The sequence below is a fragment of the Sinocyclocheilus anshuiensis genome, unplaced genomic scaffold (genome assembly GCF_001515605.1).
Source record: "Sinocyclocheilus anshuiensis isolate Anshui unplaced genomic scaffold, SAMN03320099.WGS_v1.1 scaffold460, whole genome shotgun sequence".
Taxonomy (NCBI): domain Eukaryota; kingdom Metazoa; phylum Chordata; class Actinopteri; order Cypriniformes; family Cyprinidae; genus Sinocyclocheilus; species Sinocyclocheilus anshuiensis.
The window spans coordinates 91,036-96,656 of record NW_015554101.1 but is presented as its reverse complement, the minus strand read 5'-3'; positions in this window follow the sequence as shown (position 1 = coordinate 96,656).

The window sequence follows — 5,621 nt, the reverse complement described above, 5'->3', positions numbered from 1 at the left end:
GCGAGAGGAATGCAGACACAGTGGTCATCACAGCATGAAAGTAACGCGGGGGGATGAGAGAGAGAAACAGAGAGGGAGGGAAAGTAATACAACGATAAAGGTATTTTAGGAGGCAGGGACAGTGAGCTTCTGTTGAATGGACATACACGAGAGACAGCCAGATGGGAAGAGCTCCAAATGGGAAAATGGACACACACACACACACATAGCTTTGCCATGTTATCCAGTTTTACCCGTGTCTAAAAGGGAACCAGCCGATATGGGCGGCAATACAAGTGAAAGTGAAGTGGAGGACAGTGTATTAAATCTGTCACTCACACACACACAGCCTGCTGGGGTTGTCCAGAGTTCATCTGGCTGCCTACCAGACCTCATGACTCTCCTTCCATCACAGCAGAGAGAGAGAAGAAAGAGAGTTTGTCATTCTATATGTAAAAAGGTTTCTTTAACATCTCAATTATGGAGCAAATGGAGAAAATTGCTCAAAAGTGGAGTTTGTGCATAAGACATACATAAGACAAGCGGTGTGGAGAAAGGATGATTGTTGTCACGCAGGTTTCCTGAACACTCCCACCGTCTGCCATTGATCAGACTAACAAATATTCCAAAGTCACACCCATTGGTTGAATAAGTGTTGATGTTGTGTTCAGCTGGTTGAATACTCAAACAAAATGTATGAATGAGTGTATGGTTTACTTAAAGTTGTTTCAACATTAGAGGTAGAGTTTATCCAAAAATACAAATTTTGTCATCAGTTTTCGATCCTCATCTCATTCAAAACCCATAAGACGTTCATTTATCTTTGAAACACAAGTGAAGATATTTCAAGTAAGATTGTTTGACCTTCCATTTGCCATATTTGATGAGCTCTACATATGTGCATTGATAAACTGTTTTGATGTGAATAAAAGCCTAAATTAAATCTGTTCATCTTATGAAGTGGCCATGCCTCTTCAGACGACATGGATTCAACTGCTCAAATCATATGGACTACTTTTTAACTTTGTAACATATGGACTTTACGTTTTAATTGACCTTTTGAAACATCACAATTTTAGTTTCCTGGGCTCAAGGGAGGGACAGAAATCTCTCAGGTTTTATTAAAACGATTTCCATTCATATTTTGAAGATAAATGAAAGTCTTATGGGTTTGGAACCATGTGAGGGCGAGTAAATGAATACAAACTGTTTGGGGGATGTACCAATTCGAGCCCATTCAGACCCCAAGAATGTTTATGAACAAAAGGATCATGCAGAACCTTTGCAAACACAGATTTTACAGGATGTTTCAGAGTGGTATGTTTTTGTTGCAATTTTCTTATACATTTTAGATACAATGTTCCCTATCAATACTTCACTTGTACTGCATCTGCTAAGATGCTATGGGGGAAAACTCCTTTTTCTCCGATGACTGAATCCTGTAACACTTTAGAATACTGTTCCATCATTAATAAATAACAACACAAGAACACTATTAGCACTCTAGTAACTACTAGGATATAACAAGAAACGCTGATTAATGAATTCGTAAGTAATAGTGCTTAGTCAACTGTGGTAGTTCACTTTTAGCTAATCAGTAACTTATTTTTTTTTTCATAAACACCCAAGAACTACTAAGAATTACTGTATGCAGGTTCATAATTAATATGAATAATACATAATGTATAATTAATTCTAAAGTGAAGGTCATGGTAACCCAGTAGTCATGACTCAAGTATTACCAACTTCTTCAGAAGGAATTACTAATTATTTGGCTCAGTATTCTAAAGTGAAGATCGTGATAACTGCCTAGTAATGACTGACATCGTAAGCTTTTGATGGTTTTGTAAAGTATTGGATAGTAATTATTCAGGTGTTACTACATCCTTCTAAAGGAATTACTCATTTTTTGGATCAGTATTCTAAAGTTAAGATCATGATAACTCCCTATGAATTACTGAAGTTGTTGTAAAATTTTGGGGTTTTTGTAAGGTTCTAGTTAGTAATTAATTTTGCTAGATTTGGTAGCATTGAAATAATTTCTAGTGGGTTACCGTGATCTTCACTTTAGAATACTGATCCAAATAATTAGTAATTCCTTTAGAAGGATGCAGTAACACTTGAGTCATTACTATCCAAAACCTTACATACAGTATATCTCAAAAACTTACAATGATGTCAGCCAATATTAGGGAGTTATCATGCTTTTCACTTTAGAATACTGAGCCAAGTAATTAGTATTTCCTTTAGAAGGATTTGGTAATACTTGAGTCATTACTAGTGGGTTACCATGATCTTTACTTTAGAATTAATTATACATTATGCATAATTCATATTAATTATGAACCTGTATACAGTAGTTCTTAGTAGTTCTCCAGGATATATAAAAAAATAGCAGTTATTGATTAGCTAATAGTGAACTACCAGTTTCACCTGAGCGCTATTACTTACTAAATCATTAATCAGAGTTTCTTGTTAGTTAATAGTAGTTACTAGAATGTTAACAGTGCATTAGTCATTTGTTCCTGTGTAGTTATTTATTAACGATGGAACAGTATTCTAAAGTGTTACCCTGAATCCTTTTCAATAACACAGTGTAACTGCACGGCCATTGGTTCCGTGCAGTGAATTAAAAACGAACCAATGGCTCGGCATCAGAGTGGACGACTGCAAGATCTTCACTCTACAAGACTCGAAGCCTTCACCGTGAACAAGCCTCACTGAACGCTTCACTGCCACGCAGAAGTTGTCCCAGGCAATGCGACACTTCTTGCCAAAGCGCTCCAGTTCTGCAGCTGCTTCCAGTCGCCCCAAGATGGCGCAGACTCAGCAGCCTGCGAAGCCCACACCTCCAGCGCCACCAGCTTCTCATGCTGAGCCCCGTCATCTCTCATGCTCAGCCAGATGCTACCCATTCCCTAAACGCCAGGGACCCCGGCCCAAGATAGCGCTGGACCCAGTGCCTCAGGCGTCATCCTGATCTGCGGGACAGTAAGAGGAAGGGGCCAAATCTCGCAATGGCTGGACCACCCCACAAGCAGCCTCTGTTGTGCCTCCAAGCACCCCGTTCAGTTCTGGGTGCCGACGGCAATGTGTTTGTGGTAAATACTGTTGTGAACACTGGGCCCATTCAAATAGCGGCCACACAACCGTTATAGCGAGAAAAATAAAACACAAACATTTTCAAAAAGAGAGCAAATTTCCTCTTCTACTTATTATGAGTGTCAAGTCCCCTCACGGCGACCCCCCACCCAAACTAATTCGACCCCTCGCCACACGGGCCGAGGCCTGGCAGGCCATCCCCGGAGTGTCAGATTGGTTTTTGGGGATTATAAAACAAGGCTACTCACTTCAGTTCGCTCGAAGACCCCCACGATTCAGCCCATGGTCCCCACCTTAGTGCAGAGCATGGATGCTCACGTCCTGCGCTCCGAGGTGATGAATTTACTGGCAAAAGGAGCTGTAGATATGGTTCTGCCAGCTCAAAGTGAGTCAGGCTTCTACAGCCATTACTTCCTCGTCCCCAAAAAGGATGGCGGCCTAAGGCCCATCCTCAATCTCAGGCACCGGAATCGCGCCCTCATGAGACGGCCGTTCAGGATGATTACTTTGAAACAGATCCTCTCGCAAGTATGCCCAGGGGACTGGTTCTTTTCGCTGGATCTGAAAGACACCTACTTTCACATCCACATAGCCCCCCCATCACAGACGATTCTTGAGATTCGCCTTCAAGGAAGTGGCATATCAATACACGGTCCTTCCCTTCGGACTGTCCCTAGCTCCTCGCACTTTTACGAAAAGCATGGATGCGGCTCTTTCCCCACTGAGACAGATGGGAATCCACATTCTGAATTACCTTGAGCTGCATAGCAGCTCTGGCCCCTTGGAAAGACCCTCAGTGGATGGATTGGGGCGTTCCCCTGGGAATGATCTGCAGAAGGAAGGTGGTCTCGATAGACGCTTCTAACACAGGTTGGGGAGTGCTGTGCGATAGCAAACCGGCTTTTGGCCACTGGTCAAAAGAGGAGGGTCGGCTTCACACCTTCACACCTTTCTGCCGGACCTAAGGGGACACCACCTTTTAGTCTACTCGAACTGCATGATGGTGGTGTCCTATATAAATCGCCAGGGCGGTCTCTCCTCGAAGTGCCTCTTTATTCTGTTTGAGTGCCTCTTGTAATGAGCTCAACTTGTGTTCACTGAGAAAAGTGCATGTGCCGGACAGGTTGAACCGAGGAGCAGACATGCTATATCGGAGCAATGTCCCCTCAGATGAGTGGATGCTCCACCCACACACGGTTTAAAGATTCTGGGAGATCTTCGGCAAGGCAGAGGTCAACCTCTTCACCTCAGAAGACAACTCTCATTGCCCAACTTATTTTTCGAAGGACAGGGATGTGCTGGCCCACGACTGGCCCAACCTCCTCCTTTACGCTTTCCCCCGATCGCCCTGATCCCGTGGATAATCAGGCGAATCAGGGTACAGAAACACAAGGTTCTGTTAGTGGCCCCGCTCTGGAGGAACCAACACTGGTTCGCAGAGCTGTCTCAGCTGCTCTCGGCAGCCCCGTGGCCCATTCCCCTAAGACGGGACCTCCTCTTATAGGCGAACAGTTCGATATGGCACCCCCAGCCCGAGCTGTGGGCTCTGCACCTTTGGCCTCTCGACGGGAGCCTGCAGACCTCCCCGAGAGCATTCTGAATACAATCTCTCAGGCTAGAGCACCATCTACGAGACGACTCTATGCCCTTAAATGGTCTGTCTTCTCCGCCTGGTGTACAGCCCGCGGCGCAGACCCAATTTCCTGTGACATATTTCTGACATTGTCCTTCCTGCAAGAGCTGTTTGATAAGGGTCGTTCCCCTTCCACGCTCAAGGTCTATGTAGCAGCCATAGCAGCCTCTCACGCTCCTATAGCTGGCCAGTCAGTGGGCAGGACCAACCTAGTTGTTTGTTTTTTGAAGGGGTCTAGGAGGCTCAACCCGCCTCGCCCCATCACCGTCCCTACATGGGATCTGCCCACGTTGTTGAGGGCTCTGAAGAGCCCTCCTTTTGAGCTGCTACAGTCCATTGACCTTCGTTCCCTGACGCTAAAAACCATTCTGTTACTAGCGTTAGCATCGGTAAAGCGTATGGGAGATCTGCAGGTGCTCTTTGTGAGCCCCTCTTGGTAACTGAGGTTACGTTAGTGACCGAGTACGTTATACGCCATTTAATAGTAACCTGCAGTTACTGTATATAGGAAAAGGGCAAACGTGAGGTATTGTTTAATTACAACAGTATTACATAAACTGTAGTAAAACTGTTATAAAGCTGCAGGAGAAGCTTTTGTGTGTAGCTGGCATTGCACTCTCTTAGGTTCTGCAAGCTGGCCTCCATAAAATGTGCAGCACACAGATAAAGGTTGGGGTTATAATGTTGAAGAACAGTGTTAATAAGTTTGCATGCCTTAGGAAGGCCAAACAAAGGGGTTTTGGAACCAGGGTGGGAAGTTTCTTTGACAACATGCTACTAAAGCAGCTCTTCTTTTTCATTTTTATCTATTTCGTGGGCGGGAATTATTTAAATGAGTGACAGAAGAAGGGTTTTGTAATCTGAACAAGCCGTTTGTTGTAGTTCTTGAAAAGTGTTTTCTGTGAAA